We start from the raw sequence: 16270 nt of genomic DNA on the forward strand, positions 1-16270 counted from the left end.
TGGATTTGAACTCATGAAGATGAGTCTTCCTCATTCCAGGGTTGGCAGAACATGACCTAGCTGCCTCTAACAGAGCCCCTTTCGAAGCCTAATTTCATAACATGGCCAAAGCTTTGTGTCCCAACTTATATCTTGGTCACAAACAAGTAGCTTCCTTTTAAGGAGCAGAAACCAGGTTGTGACAGATGTAGGGAAATAAAGCTTGCAATGAGATATTTTGAAAAATAGTGACAGTCAAACAAGTTGTGGTATATGATTTTGATAAAATACTACTGTGCTATAAGGAATGATGAGATCAATGATCTTAGAAATACATGGATAGACTTGCATGAAATAATGAAGAATCAAATAAGTAAAAGCAAGAAAACATATACAGTAACAGCAATAGTGTTTTAACAACCACTTTGAGTGGCTAAGTCATTTTGACTATTATAAATACCCAAATTAACAGCAAAGGATGTATGAAGGAAGATGCTATCTGCATCCAGAGAAAGAAATGATTAATAGAAGTATGTATAGAATTATTTTATGCATGTGCACACACACACACACATATTTGTGTTTAGTGGTAGTCATCTCTAGGGTGGGGGAAAGAAAAAAAGAAACATTATAACTTTATTATATATTTTAAAAGAATAGCAAGTTGTACATAATTGATTTGCAATTTCATGTACAATCATCTTTTAAAAACCATACTATGTGATGGAAATGCTTTATTTCATCAATTAAAAAATTAAAAAAAAAAGAAAATTAGTGACAATGATTGGAGCCCCCATTAACAACCATAACTTTTATTTACATCCTAGTGTGATGATTAAAAAGGTTTGAGACATAGTTTCTGAATTTAATCATTTTATTAATGAAGCCAGTAGATTATTAATAAAAGGATGTTCATTTAGTCACCTCTCTTAGACCAAAGACCCCTACTAGCAGTGGAGTCACAATTTATATGCCCTTTGAAAAGTAGATGTTTCCAAGGGATGGCAATCAGCTGTGATTTGTTAACACAATGGGAGGTGGGCTATCTTGCAGTACATGACTTAGGTCACTCAAATGTTGGTCAGAGAGACATCAATTTCCATATTACATCTCTTTATGATGGGGAGAATCAGCATTTTTCCCAGGCCTGTCTGAGCCAACACAATAAACAGGAATACACCCATTAGCCCAAACTTAGAATTTCTTTTACTGTTTGATTAGATCTCAGCTTGGATAAATCTCTATGAGAGACTTCCCACACCGGTTGATTTCTAGATAAGGAAGTAGGAAAGAGGGACACCTTGTATCTAATAAAATAGTTACTAAATATGAGAGGAATATTCATTTCTCACATTGGTATATTATCCAGTTGAGGCTACGGGTGGCTTGATAAAATAGAAAGAACAGAAATTTAAAATGGCAATCATTTGGCAAAGACTTTACATATATCTTTCACTGTCCAAATTAGTGTCCTTTCTTTATAATCCTGCCCTTGCTTTGATGCATTTCAAATACTAAACAACTTCTATGCTCAAAAGCACTTTATTGGGCACTGGGAATACATCAATGATAAACTAAGCAATCCATATTCCCAAAAATCTTATAGTCTACTAAGGATATACATAATAAACATGAAGACAAATAAGCATTAGAGTGGTAGAGTGTGATAGAGGCACAGACAAAGGGCTCATTTCAGCTCAAGGTATGAAAGTAGACTTCATGGAGAAGGCAGAAAGTGAGCTGGTCCTTGGAAGGAAGAGAAACATTTCTTTAGGAAGAGGAAGGAATGTTTTGTAGGCCTAGGGGATGGCCAGTGTGAATGCATGGGGTAGGAAACAGCTGAATAAAATCAGGGAACTTAAGTATGAAGGGAAATGATATGAAATAAGATTGGAAAGGCAGGTTGGAGCCAGACTGTAAAGTTCCTTATATGCTAAATTGAAGAGCTTGTTATTTTATCCTACAGGTATGTTAGCAGTTGACCTGCTTAACCATCTTGGCCATATCATAATTACAAGCGACATTCCTTCTAGCTGTTTGGAATGGGAAGAAGGGTGGAGAGAAGAATTCTCCTTATTCGCACCTTAGCTCTGCCCAGAACCATAGCGAGTCCCAAAAAGTCACGTTGGATAAAGCAGGCAGCTTTCTGTTATTGACAGAATAATATTCAAAACAGATTTGTCCCTTGGAAAAAGGATTGGATGGAGAGGATGATCATGATTCCAGGGAACAGATAATGACAGTTCTAGGCATAGTTCTAGGGAACTACAAGGGAAGAATGTCGTCTATATTGTAAAATGTGGTCACTCAGTTGTCTTTGCTTAACTGTTTCTCTTGTTTTTATTACAAAGGAAGGTTCAATTCTAGTGTGTGTGTGTGTGTGTGTGTGTGTGTGTGTGTGCGTGTGTGCGTTTGCGTGTGCATGTGCATGTGCGTGCATGCGTGTGTGTAGGGGGCATAGCCAGAAATGACAATGTGGCCTTGGGCAAGTTCTTTAGGCTCTCCGGGCTTCATTTTCCTCATCTCTAAATTGAGGGGATTGCAGTAGATGGCTTCTGAAGTTCCTTCCAAGTTCTAAATCTATGATCATAAGATATTTTTAAAAGTATTCATAAAACTTAATTGAAAACAAAATTAATTTATTTTTACTCCCTCTCTCCGTTCTTTTTTCTTCTTCAGAGTGCTCCATTTTCATTTCTCTTAGGCTCAATCTCAGGTTTTAGCTCTTGCTCTAGTTCTCACAGCAAATAATTGATGGATGGAGAAAATGTTATTAACAGGTAATAGGGAGCCACTTCAATTTCTTGAGCAGGAGAGTGCTATGTTCAGATATTATACATAAGGAAAATTATTTTGGCAGCTTTGTTTGGCTGGGTTGGAGGGGAGAGATTGGAGGCAGGGAAACCAGTTAAAAGATTATATATTACAATAGTCTAAGAAAGGAGGTGGGTGAGGGGTGGTAATTGTATGAGTGGAGAAAAACATCTAAATTGCATAGGTGAGTCCTAGAGTTGACAGCTGTTTGGTAGCCTATTTTTCTAACCTTATTGGCCATTACTCCCCACCTCCCTCCACTCTTTATTCATGCCCAACTGGTCTTCTTTCTGTTCTTCACACAGGATATTTCATCTCCCCTTTGCTGTCATTGTTCTGGTGGTCTCCCATGCTTGAGATGCACTCCCTTCTGGCCTCCATCTCACAGAGTGCCTTCCTTTAAAATACAGACCAGGTATTATCTTCTGAATAAATCGTTTCTCTACTCGCCCCCCCTCCCCACAACCAGTGTTTTCTCTTCCAAGCGACTTTATATTTAACAATTTTGTATATATTTGTATTCATTTATATTTGTATCTATTTGTGTTGAACTTAATGTTTATATTTTAGGGCATGCTTATTATCTCCTCCATTAAAATATAAGCCTATTGTGAGAAGGGATTGTTTTATTCTTTGTACCTGTAGCTCCAGCTTTTAGCACGGTGTTTGGCATATAATGAACACTTAATAAATGATTGATTGAGTAAGGGGAGGAAGAAGAGTCAAAGATGATTCTAAGCTTTCAAGTCAGGGGGATGAGGAAGCCATCAGTGGAAATGGGGAAGTCAGGGAAAGGGGGACTTTTAGAGGGGAGATGATGAGTTGACCTTTGGTGACATGTCATAAACTTGCTACTTATAGATATAGATATCTTATGCTCAAGGTCCTCCAATACCATGTGGACAACATCTTTCTGAAACCGACTAGGAAAGTTCAGGAAGTAGTCTATTTAGATAAGAGATCTGAGATAAATCTGATTAACACTCTCTTATCATTGATCTCTATGCTAACATAGGGGCAGCTAGTGGAACAGGGGATAGAGTACCAGATCTAAAGTCAGGGAGACTTGAGTTCAAATTTGCCCTCAGACACCTATTAGCTATGTGACTCTGGGTAAGTTATTTCATCTCGGTTTGCCTCAGTTTCCCAATTTGTAAAATAAGGATGCTAATAACACCTACCTCCCAGGGTTTTAGGGAAGATCAGATGAGATAATAATAGTAAAGGGTTTGGTATATGCTAGATGGTATGTAAATGTTGGCTATTAATAAATATTATTATAGAATTATAAATAGTGTTATATTATTATTTACAGCACATCCCAAAATATGTGTGTACATATATATGCATATATATATATATATGCATATATACACATGCATACATACGCACCTACGTGAGGACCTAGGCTCCTCATGTACTCACTTCAGGACTGTACAACTTCCACTTGTCTTATCGACTTTTCTTAACTTCTTCCCTTTATTTGTTTTTCTGGTAGAAATACTCTGAATCTCCCTCATCGTTCACTTTCCCCAAGCTCCTGCAAACAGACTGACTCTCCTAGAATCAGTTTTTGATTCCATATAAGCCCATATTATAGTTCATCTTTTCCTTTTCATATAGGTTAATGAACCCCTTTCTTGGTCAATAAAGTCCTTCACACCAATGTTAGTTCTCCATCTGTGTTTCTTCCTCTGTCACTCACAAGCCAGTCTCCAAACATGCCATCTCCAGTCTACTTCCTGATGCCTTTAAACAACGCCTATGAGTAACTGGTAAGATCTTCATGATTTTGATTGGTTGTGTTGAAATAGTGTTGACATGACCTTAATTCCATATTTATTAGCATATACTCAGTAAATGCTTGAGGCAAATCTGGGATTAAAGTCTTTGTGTTTCTTTCCAGTCTGCTTCTCAGTACTTTTCCTTGAAAAATCTTGTGAAAATACATCTAGATGATACCCTAAAATTTTAGGATTCCATGAGTAGATAAAATTTTCTTTGGTTTTTTAACACAACTGACACAATAAAAAGCTTTCTGTAGTTAAAATGTGAATCTAACAAAATTCAAGACAAGGACCTATAAAATACTCAAAGATGGAAATAACAGTTAATATTTATACGATGCTTTAAACTTCAAAAAAGTGTCTTATTATGTCTGTTTTACATGTGAGGGAACTGAGTCTAAGAAGGGTCAATCGACTTAAGGTTTAGTAAACTGTGACTGAGGCAGGATTTGCACTCAGGTCTTCCTGATCCCAAAATCTGGTTCTTAAGCTATTGTACCTTCTAGTCACATCTGAGAGCTATAAAGAAGAAAAACTTAGGAAAAGAACACATAACATTTTAGTAAAAATGTATTAGAAACATTACACACACACACACACACACACACACACACACACACATATATATATATAAAACAATGTATCATGAGTTCATGATTTCCTGTGTGGAAATTACCTTCATCCATGCAAATTGTAATATTTGTTCTCTATAACAGGGCTTCTTAAGCTTTCTCTACTGGACCCCTTTTCGCATTTAGGCAGTACTCCTTGGCATTGAGTGGTCTGAGGCTACGGTAAAGTTACCCAATGCAAGACAGGCAAGCACCGACAGAAGCACCTCAGATTCATGTCTGATTTTTAATTAATTTTTGGTCTTTGTGCATTCAGAAAACTTTTAATGTTGTCAATTTTTTCATGACCCCATATTTAAATTTAAGAAGTTTAAGAGGTGTTGCACATCAAAGTACCTGTCCATAACTTATACATATGAATAAGATGTATATATCTCTTTCTTTACATAGTGGTTTGGTGAAAATAGCAGAATGTCTCTATTTAAAACTACTTGAATATTATTCAAAAATTAAGCTTTGATTAAAATGTCTTGTCACTCCAAAGTCTTCCCCCACCTCCCAGAATTTAGTCTGTATCAGGGGGAACTTAGAGCCTAATTCTGTGATGGTTATATTTGCTAAAATACTCTTTAATACTAATTAACCCACAAACACCTATCTGGTGAGTGGTTAGGGTTGAAAATGATGGGCAATGCAGACAGCTGTGCAAAGAAGACAGTGCAGCTGTCTGCAACCATTCATTGACACTCCTGTCTCCGAGTTTAACAGATGTTCTCTTGACAGTAGTGATTGGTGTTGGAACCTGGCAGTCTCTGAGGTAATACGGTAGGGGTGCTGTGCCTGGATTTGTGGGAGAATGGGAAGAGTAAATATTAGGGGTGATGGAAGATTATATGTTTTACTCATGTTTCAAGCACTGGATTTGTGGTAGCTCTGGGTTCCAATGCCTTTCAACAGAGCAATATCAGTATTTTAGACACTAACGACAAGACCCTGGAAAAATCTGGTGGGCAGTTTTGGTAGAGGAGTCTTCAGGGAGTAGGCAAAAGATCTAGTCTATATGCACATAATTAATGAGAATAATAATAGCGAGCAGTTATATAGCATCACCTAATATGTGCCAGGTATCGTGCCAAGAGCTTTACAAATATTATCTAGTTTGATCCTCACAACAACTTGGGAGTTAGGTGTTATTATCTCCTTTTACAGATGAGGAAACCAACTCAAAGAAGGGTTAAGTGACTTACCCAGGATCATACAGCTAATAGCTGTCTCAGGTCATATTTGAGCTCAGGTCTTCCTGACTAGGCTTAGTGCTCTCTTCACAACACCAGCTAGCTGTGGCAAGTGAGAAGTGCTTCTGGGTGCTTGTTTACATTTGTTAGCCAACAGGATATCTGAGAGAAAGGTAAGTTTGGAGAAAATTAGATGAGTTAAAAAAACAAAATTAGAAAAGATTATCCAGGGGTGCCATGTTATTATACAATCTGTCTTCCTTGTTTCTGTTACTTTCTGGATCTGAATATTATAGATCCAGAGTCAAATGACCCAAGCAGCCATATAGTCCAAACCAATGAGGAAACTGAGGCCATGGAGGTTAAATGACTTGCTCCAAGTTGTAGTATAGTTAATGTAAAACTCAGGAGTTGAACCTTGGTCCTCTGACTTCAGAGCCAGTGTTCTTTCTGTTTATTATCTCTATGAACTTGGGAAAACTCCCTTAACTTCTCTGAGCCTCAATTTTCTCATTTGTAAAAGGAAGGGGTTTGACAAGATGGTCTCTGAAGTTCCTTCCAGCTTCAGAGCTGTTATCCAATGATCCATTCTGTGATATTACATTGTAATAATGGATGGTATATGGTCTAAGGGAAGAGTCCCTTCCCAGGGTCCTTCATTCCAGTAGCATGAAGGAGTGCCTTTGAGAGGATCTATAAGAAATCTGAGGTAGTTAGGTGGTGCAGTGGATAGAGTACCAGGCTTGGAGGCGGGAAGACTTATCTTTCTGAATTCAAATCTGGCCTCAGACACTTACTAGCTGTGTGACCCTGAGCAAGTCACTTAACTCTGTCTCAGTTTCTTCATCTGTAATACAAGCTAGAAAAGGAAATGGGAAATCATTTCAGCATCTTTGCCAAGAAAACCCCAAATAGAAACATGACTGGAAAAACTACTCAACAATAACAACATAGGAAACTTGGAAGCTGTTTTTTTCAGGAGATGCCCTTCTGATCACCTAGAATTCTTTCCCTAAGAATAACAATACTTTTGTTGAAAATATTCTCAATTTTGTTTCCTTCTCTGATGTACAGACAAGTGCTGTAGAATATATGGAGACTGGGGAAAATGTTTGGATCCAAATTATATGGTATAGATGAACTTTCTGAACTTTGTGCATACATAATCATCTATATCAAAAAGAATGTGACTCAGTTTAAATCTTGATAATTTCCTCACATTTCATGGACGTGATTCTAAATTATTATCTCTTACCCTAAATTCCTTCCCTTTTTGATCATACCTCCAAGGGCACCATTGCTTGAGTATATATCCCAAAGTTCACAAAACTCTTACAAACATTAGCAAATGAATGGTTAGTTTAGATAGAACACACACACGTATACCTCCGATGTAAGCAGTAAGGAGTCCACAGTTTACATTTTTGTCTTTTTTTAAAGAGAAATCATATTCCATATGAGCCAGTCTTTCAGCCAAGAGAGTGTAGAAAGAATCTTCTCCCCCCTCTCCATAGTCTTTTTCTGTCTCTTGACTCTGTCTCTTTCTACCTCTTACACACTCCCTTTTTAATCATGTTTTTAATGCCCTTTGTAGACAGAATGAAGTAGAATATAAATTATGTTTACCCATCTTAGAACAAGCTGTTCCTCAGCGACATACCAAGACACCAAAAATGAGACAGATTCTTTGGATAATACCTTCTTTGTGAGCGAGGATTGAATCACTAGGTCTAGAAACAAATGATTAATCACAGCCCAGCTTTAATGAGAATGACCACAGTCTGTGAGGTCCCTAAATTCAAAAAAGACAAATGTGTATGGCAGTAGTTCTTAACCCTTTTTTCTGTCGTGGTTCCCTGGGTCAATCTGGTGAAACTTATGGACCCTTTCTCAGGATAATGCTTTTTGAATACATAAAAGAAAACACACAGGTTTAAAAAGAAACCCAATTAAATTGAAATACAGTTATCAAAATATGAAAAAAAAGTTCATAGACTCTCTGAAATCTAAGCATGGACTCCTTGGACCCAAAGTCAAGGAGTTAATTTAATCTCTGGAAAGTCACGGTTTCTTAAAGGTGGCTTCTACAATAGTAGTAATGAAAAGTGTAAATATAAAATATGTAAACAAGCAAATACCATCTTCCTTTCTAGATATGTATCTGACCAATGAGAGGATTTTGGACAGCATGTAGTTTGTGTCCTTATTTTCTTGCCCAATTTTTCCATTCCTCTCCTTCGAGTAGGATCAGGTACACTAATCTTTATGGTCCTAGAATAATAACATAAAACAATCCTGTTATTACCAACAGCAACCACAATGATGGTGAGGCTCAGACAGTTTTTAGACTAGATCCTCCTAAGAATGAAGGATATCAAAGATGTCCAGGAAAGGGTAAACGACCCATCCACACAAAAATATTTATAGCAACTTTCTGTGGTGGTTAAGAAAAGGAAACCAAAGGGATGCTCATCAATTGGGGAATGGCCAAACAAGCTGTGCTATATGATTGTAACGGAATATTATTGTGCTGTTCAAAATAACGAGCAGGATGATTTCAGGAAAACTTAGAAAGGCTTACATGACCTAATGCATAGTGAAATGAACAGAACCAGAAGTACATTGTATGCAGTGACAGCAATATTGTCCAATAAAGAACAGTGAATGACTTAACTACTCTCAGCAATACAGTGATCCAAGACAATCCCAAAGGACTAATGGAGAAGCATACTATTCACCGAGAGAGAACTGATATGGATTGAATACAGAATGAAGCAGGCTATTTTTTCACTTTCTTTCTTTCTTTTTATTCTAGTCTTCTTGTACAAAATGGCTTGAGGAGCAGCTAGGTGGTGCAGTGGATAGAGCACCAGTGCAGGAGTCAAATCTCACCTCAGACACTTGACCCGCACTAGCTGTGTGACCTTGGTCAAGTCACTTCACCCCAACTGCCTCATCCTGGGCCATCTCTAGTCATCCTGATGAATATCTGGTCACTGGATTCAGATGGCTCTGGAGGAGAAGTGAGGTTGGTGGACTGCACAGCCCTCCCTCACTCAAAACAAAGTCAAGTGCAAGTCATGTCATTATTTCTCTGATGGTATGGTCTTCTTCAGCAACCAAGGACACACACAAAATGGCTACTATGGAAATGTTTTACATAACTGCACATGCATAACTTACATCTGATTGTTCACTATCTGGGGGATGGAAGGAGAGAGAGAGAGGGAGAGAATTTGGAATTCAAAACGTTAAATAAAAACGTTTAATTTTTTTTAAAAAAAGAATGAAAGAAATCACAGAATAATTAAGTGTTTGGAATTTCCTCTTTAAATAGAAAGCACACATCATTTAAGTGAAGTCCTATGGGAGAGGAGAAAGTGTGCTGGTTTGGAGACAGAAGACCTGTTTCAAGTTCTGGCCCCCTCTACTTATTAGTCATGTAACCTTGACAAGACTTCTTGGAGTCTGTTTCTTTGTGGAAAACTTGAACCAGCCATATCAATGTTACTGTGAGAAATGAGCGAGATAATGCATGTAAAGATGGGCCAGTGTGGAGAGGCTGATGGAATATTTGACTTAGAATTGAGAAAAAACTGGATTCTGCCTCAGTTACTTATGATCTGTGTGGATAAAAAAACAGCCAAATGGCTCTCTGACCCTCTAGCTCCTCTTCTGTAAAATGAGGAAAGGAATACTTGTAGTGTATGGCACACAAAGTTGTTTCAATGCCTAAATGAAATAATTTACATTATATACATGAAATACATAGTACTGATATATATGATATATTATAATTATAATATATATTATATAACATTGCTTTTAATGAATACTGGCTGATTGTAATGTGTTATATATAGGCATTGTGGTCAACATTAAATAGTCAGTGACAAAGTGAAAGAGCCCTTGACCTCAAGGAGCAAACACTCTAGTGGGAGAAAGGATATGGGTTATGTACAAAGAAAATATGGAATGATTTGGGTGGAGGCTGAGGGGCCAGGGGGCTAGGGACCCTTCCCCCAGAACAAATCCAATCCATTACTATGATGTAATATCACAAAATGAATCATAGGATCATAGCTCGAGAGCTGGAAGGAACCTCAGAAACCATCTAGTCCAACCCCCTCATTTTATAGATGAGGGAACTAAGGCTCAGAGAAATTAAGGAATTTTTCCCAAGATCACACAGAGAGTAAGTAGAAAGAACATTGTCTCTGGAGTCAGAGGACCAAGATTTAGCTCTGTTATACACTTCTATTATATGTAGAACATAACTTATGGCATAACATATTATATAAGTTCTGTTAACTCTGAAGCAAATCATTTAAGCTTTCTGAGCCTTGGTTTCCACATTTAAAATGTGAAAGATTTAGATGATATGGCTTCTGGAATCCCTTTTGGCTCTGGATCTATAATCTTCAAATCCAAAATTTTAGATCCAGAAAGTTACATAAGCAAGAAAGACAGACAATTTTATGGTTGCATGGCACCCTGAGATAATCTTGGATGATCAGAGAAAGTCTGATGTAGGAGGTGTATGAAGGGAAGGTGGGAAGGGAATAAATTACAGGAATGCTGGACTATCTATAAAAAGGTATAAGGATGAAAAATGAAATGTTATCTGTGAAGCATTGCAAGTTGACCATCTTGACTGGAATTTGAATATGAATAATGTGTAATAAGTCTGGGAATATAGGTTGAAGCCCACCCACAGTTAGGGAGTCAGGACATGGATGGAAATATAGCAATGGGAGATCAAGAGAAAGTAGGAAAAGAATGAGGTTTTCTTATGAAAACCCAGAAAATGATTCCCAGGAAGAAGGAGTCATCAATAATGTTAAATGTTGAAGAGATGATTAGGACTGAGAAAAGATCACTGGATTTTGTAAATATAAAATCTTTGGAGAGCACAGTTTCAGCTGAGCAAAGAAATCAGGTCAAATTGCAAGGGTTTGAGGAGTATATGAAAAGAAATGGAGACAATAAGAATAGACATTTTTTTCTAGAAGTTTGTATGGGAGATGGAAGATACAGGATGTTGGTTTGAAGGGATGGTAAGGTCAACTCATGTATTTTTAAGGAAGGATTAGAACTGAGCAGATCTCTAAGTAGCAGGGAAGAAGCTGGTAGATTGGAAGGTATTTGAATTTAGAGGGAAGTGGATTGATTGTGGAAGTGATTTTTTCAGAAAGAAAAGCCTAGAAAGGGTAAAATCCAGAGTTGAGGGATTGGCTTTGGTGAGGCGAAAGGTCCCCTATTCATTAGAGACTAGAATAAAATAAGAAAAAGAGGAGAATGTCAAAGCATTTGGAGATGGAAAGTTGGGGAGAAGAGTGAGTTTTGAGTGAATGGCTTCTGTTTTCTCGATTGTTGTGTTTGTCCTTCATTGCCAAAGAAGACCATGCCATCAGAGAAGTGATGACATGACTTGCACTTGATTTTGTTTTGAGTGAGGGAGGGCTGTGCAGGGCACCAGCCTCACTTCTCCTCCAGAACCACCGGAATCCAATGACCAGATATTCATCAGAATGACTGGAGATGACCCAGGATGCAGTGGGAGACCTTGGGCCCTTTAGGCCAAGGTCTATGCAGGCACTCAATGGATTTAATTGCAAGAAATTCTTGGATGAAGCAACTGATTACAGAACTGATCTATTTTGTGTATCTGCATTTTACATACACTAATATATTAATACTAGCTAGAAGTAAATAATGCCCACAAGAGAATGTTTAGTATCCTTCAATCCTAAAATTAATACATACATCTTAAATCCCAAGCCACTAAATATATACATAAATCTTAAATCCCAAAGATGAAATGGTAGAACAGAAGCAAAGAATTTTCAGCCATAGTGGGAGAAAGACATGTGACTAATCAGAGCAAAAATAAAACAGTTTTCACGTCTTCTGATGAGTATAATGGTTCCTTATCATCTTTGGTGAACCTCCGCAATGCACTCCTCTTCCTTCAATTCAATAAGCTTTTATTAAGATATTTTCTCAATAAAATATAAGGGAAAGTACTATGCTAAGAGGAAAGGGGAAAGAGTGTTGTGGGAGCTTTGAGGCGAGAAGAGAAAATCTGAAACAACCACTGAGGTGGATGGGAGAAGCTATTAAGGATGTGTAAAGGAATAATATTGATATAGTGAAATCCCAGTTGAGATTAAATTATGTAAAGTTGTAACAGATTCAAACAATGTGGTTTCTTGACTTCCACCAACATCCTTCAGTGGTCCTTGAGTAGGAGTGGACGCGGGTGGTAAGGGTAATCTGAGGTTACAGTTTGCTTAGGTATGAGTGCAATAGATAAGAGGGCAGGGAATTGACAGGAAGGGACAATAGGGATTTGAATTGGTTATCTGTAGAATCAATATTTGGAAAGGAGGAAAGCAAAGCCAGAATGGAGCCTGGGAGAACAGGGAGGGGTAGAGAGGCTAGAGGTTCTCTTGAGGATAAAGAATAGGTTTAGGAGAAATGAGGCTCAGGGGGAGATGGAATGATAGCTAATTATGATGACATCAAGGAATTTTGTAATGGAACATTTTGTAAACTTTAAAGCATTAAAGATAGCAAGTATTATTAGTCAATTTTGAATGAATATGGTACTGTGAAACTCTGAAGGACTATACTATTTGAAGATCTCATCAGAGGGAGAGTGGAAAGGGGGGGAGGAGGAGGAGGAGAGAGAGAGAGAGTGAGAGAGAGAGAGAGAGAGAGAGAGAGAGAGAGAGAGAGAGAGAGAGAGAGAGAGAGAGAGAGAGAGAGATTACAGAATCACAGGTTTAGAGTCAGGGACCTTAGAGACCATCTTTTTCAACCCATTATTTCTTATTTTATACATGAGGAAACTGAAGCTGAGAGGTGTGGTATACTTTATAAACAATGTCTTCCAGATGGCATCTTTTAGGTAGAGAAATTAGTGGAATGATGTATTCCAGTTCACCATGTCTACAAAAATTTCAAGGTCTTCTTACACCTGATCTATAGACATTACTAGGTAATTCAATTCTCAAACCAAACGGTAGAAGCCCAGCAAGAGCAAACTAACACGCCTCTTGGTGATCAGTTGCAAATGTACTTTCAAATTAGTAGTCAAACTCAGATTAGGATTTATGTATCCTGTTTTCAATGTATATCTACTCATTGTTGTTGAGTCATTTTAGTCATGTGTCTGACTCTCTGTGACTCCATTTGAGGTTTTCTTGGCAGAGATACTGGAGTGATTTGCCATTTCCTTCTCTAGTTCAGTTTACAGATGAGTAACTGAGGCAAACAAGGTTAAATGACTTATTCAGGGTCACGTAGCTAGTAAGCATCTGAGGCAGATTTGAACTCAAGTCCTCCTGACTGAGACCAGGGCTCTATCCTCTGTCACCTAGCTTCCTACAATATCTATGTAGTAGCCCAACAATGATTTTGAAAAAAAAAAAAATGTTATGGTGAAGTGGTTGTTGTTAAGAAACGTTTTATCCTTGTACAAACCCACTTAGTACACTTGTCTCCCTACTCTATACCTACTAAAAATAGAAACTGGTTTGACCTTTCCATTCTACTCCCACCCTCACCCCCAGCAACTTTGGTTTAGTTTCCTATGCTTCAGTTCAATTCAGCTCCACTCCACAAGCATTTATTAAGCTTCCACTACAAGCAAGTTATGGTTAGGCTAGGGATAGATACAAATGCAAAAATGAAAAACAATCCCTGTCCTGGAAGAACTCATATTCAATTGGATCTTCCACCCATATCAGAATTCATAGATAGCTTGCACTATAAACACATTTGGGGGGTGGGGGTGGTTTCATTCATCTGGTTAGGAAACTCACTCTACCCAACCAGAATGATAGTTGTTCAGAAATTTAAAACCCTAGAAAACTGCGGGTGTGGGGGACCTCCGAGAGGTTATTACTTGTGGAGTGTCATATACTAGTACCAGAGGCAGGAGTTGAACCTGGAGCTTCCTGACTCTGAAGCCTGCTAATCTAAGGTCAAAGACAACAACCTTAGAGGTTTTTAATGGCCCTTCACATCATTACAATAGACCACTGCATGTGAGAATCTACTTCTTTAGTCAGTTTCAGCAAATCCAAGTCCTTTCCTCTATTGCTTCACCATGCAAACAAATGAAACTGATGACTATCCAAATAGTTTTCCTTACCGCATGAGGAAGATGCTAGAGCAACAATGCATATGGAAGTTTTGTATATTATTGCCAAGTCCCCTAGATATTAGCAGTCTTTCCCCCTTGGAATTAGTTTATATTTCTTTGCCTAATTTTTTTTGTTTACTTCTCTACATACATGTTGCAAACTCCTCCCCACATTGGAATATAAGTTCTTTGAAGGCAGGGTCTGTTTCATTTTTGTCTTTTTATACCTATTACTTAGCATAGTGCCTTGCACATAGTAGGCACTTGATAAATATTTGCTGAATTCAAGGGAATAAATGTTCTCACTTATTATCATTACTGAGCTCCACAATTTACTTAGTTTGATTATTGAATAAAGAAGAGTAAATTCTTAAAAAGTTTACTAGTCTCTAAAAATGAAATCTTCCTCCCTTTCTCCTTCCCTCCCTTCCTTCCCTTCTGTGAAAAGTCTCTCTGTCTCTCTCTGTCTGTCTCACACACACACACACACACACACACACATATGCACATACACACAAAGGCATCAAAATATTTTAAAATGACACTGGAATTAGGCATAGTCTTACTGTTAATGAATTGCCATAACATGTCCACTTTGTTCCTAATTTATAGCCATTGAGAACTGAGTACAAACTATGGAGGTCTCTACTGAGCTGGAAAGGATCCTAGAATGGGCCTTTCATGGGCAGAACAACTTTTGAGTAACACTAACCTAGCTAAATACTGAGAAGCTCACCACTATAGACCTCATGATGTAATAAACTAGTTCTTTAGTCCTAGCAAAGTGCACAATATTTATAGGATGCATTTAAAGAAGAGAATAAAGAGCATTATGCTCAAAGGTGGTAGGGAAGACTGATCACCAGATAATAGATTTTTCCAGACACAAAAATCACAAAGATTAAAATGTGAGGGATAATAATCTTTGTCAGTTGGAGACAACACTGGCACCAGTGAGATTAGGCATCTGAAACACTGAAGAGTAGTTTATTCAGTGACAGAATTTGGCTCCACAAATTTAAATCAGGACAGTCCAGTTTAGGCTTTGTCTAATGTAATTCTTGGTCAGATAGTCACACCCTAATATTTTACATGTATGTCTATTTTAACCACTCTCTTCAGATGGCTATTGGATTTTAAAGTGGTTTGACATAAGGCACCCATTCAGATGTTATAGTCCATATGTTTGTGGAAGTTGTTCATTCCAAGAAATGAATTTGGAAAATACATGTAAGGTCATTTAAAACCATTAGGATCTTTGTCTCTGACTTTAGATCAGTAGCAAGTTCATTTTCCAAAAGGAAACTGTCTTTTTCTGATTTTGTATGTCATGAAAACTGGCTCTTAAACTCTCTCTCTCTCTCTCTCTCTCTCTCTCTCTCTCTCTCTCTCTCTCTCTCTCTCTCTCAGTAGATTTCATGGTCACAAATGAAGCTAACATTCAGATTTGCTTCTTGGAAAACGTTATTTTGCATAACTTTTAATGTTTTCTACATCCAGGCAAGGCTGATTGCAAATGAAGAAAACTGGCCAGTTTTCCCCTATGGGTCATGGAAGATACACACAAAACAATTTCCACAGTCTTTTTTTTTTAAGCCGACTAAATGGATGCATTTTTTTTTCTTCTGTATGACATGAGAATGGGATGGCCAAAGAAGGCAAATGTGAAAAGTCCTTACTCCTATTTAAACAAACACACACACACACACAAACACAATATTCGGGTACCTA

At 37.7% G+C, this 16270-nt stretch overlaps 1 pseudogene; it reads right to left on the reverse strand.

Annotated features, from left to right (window-relative positions):
• The window catches only part of LOC140514437 (enhancer of rudimentary homolog pseudogene), a 52669-nt pseudogene that overhangs the window by 16640 nt on the left and 19759 nt on the right, over positions 1–16270 (reverse strand).

This window comes from Notamacropus eugenii, chromosome 7 (assembly GCF_028372415.1).
Source record: "Notamacropus eugenii isolate mMacEug1 chromosome 7, mMacEug1.pri_v2, whole genome shotgun sequence".
NCBI lineage: Eukaryota > Metazoa > Chordata > Mammalia > Diprotodontia > Macropodidae > Notamacropus > Notamacropus eugenii.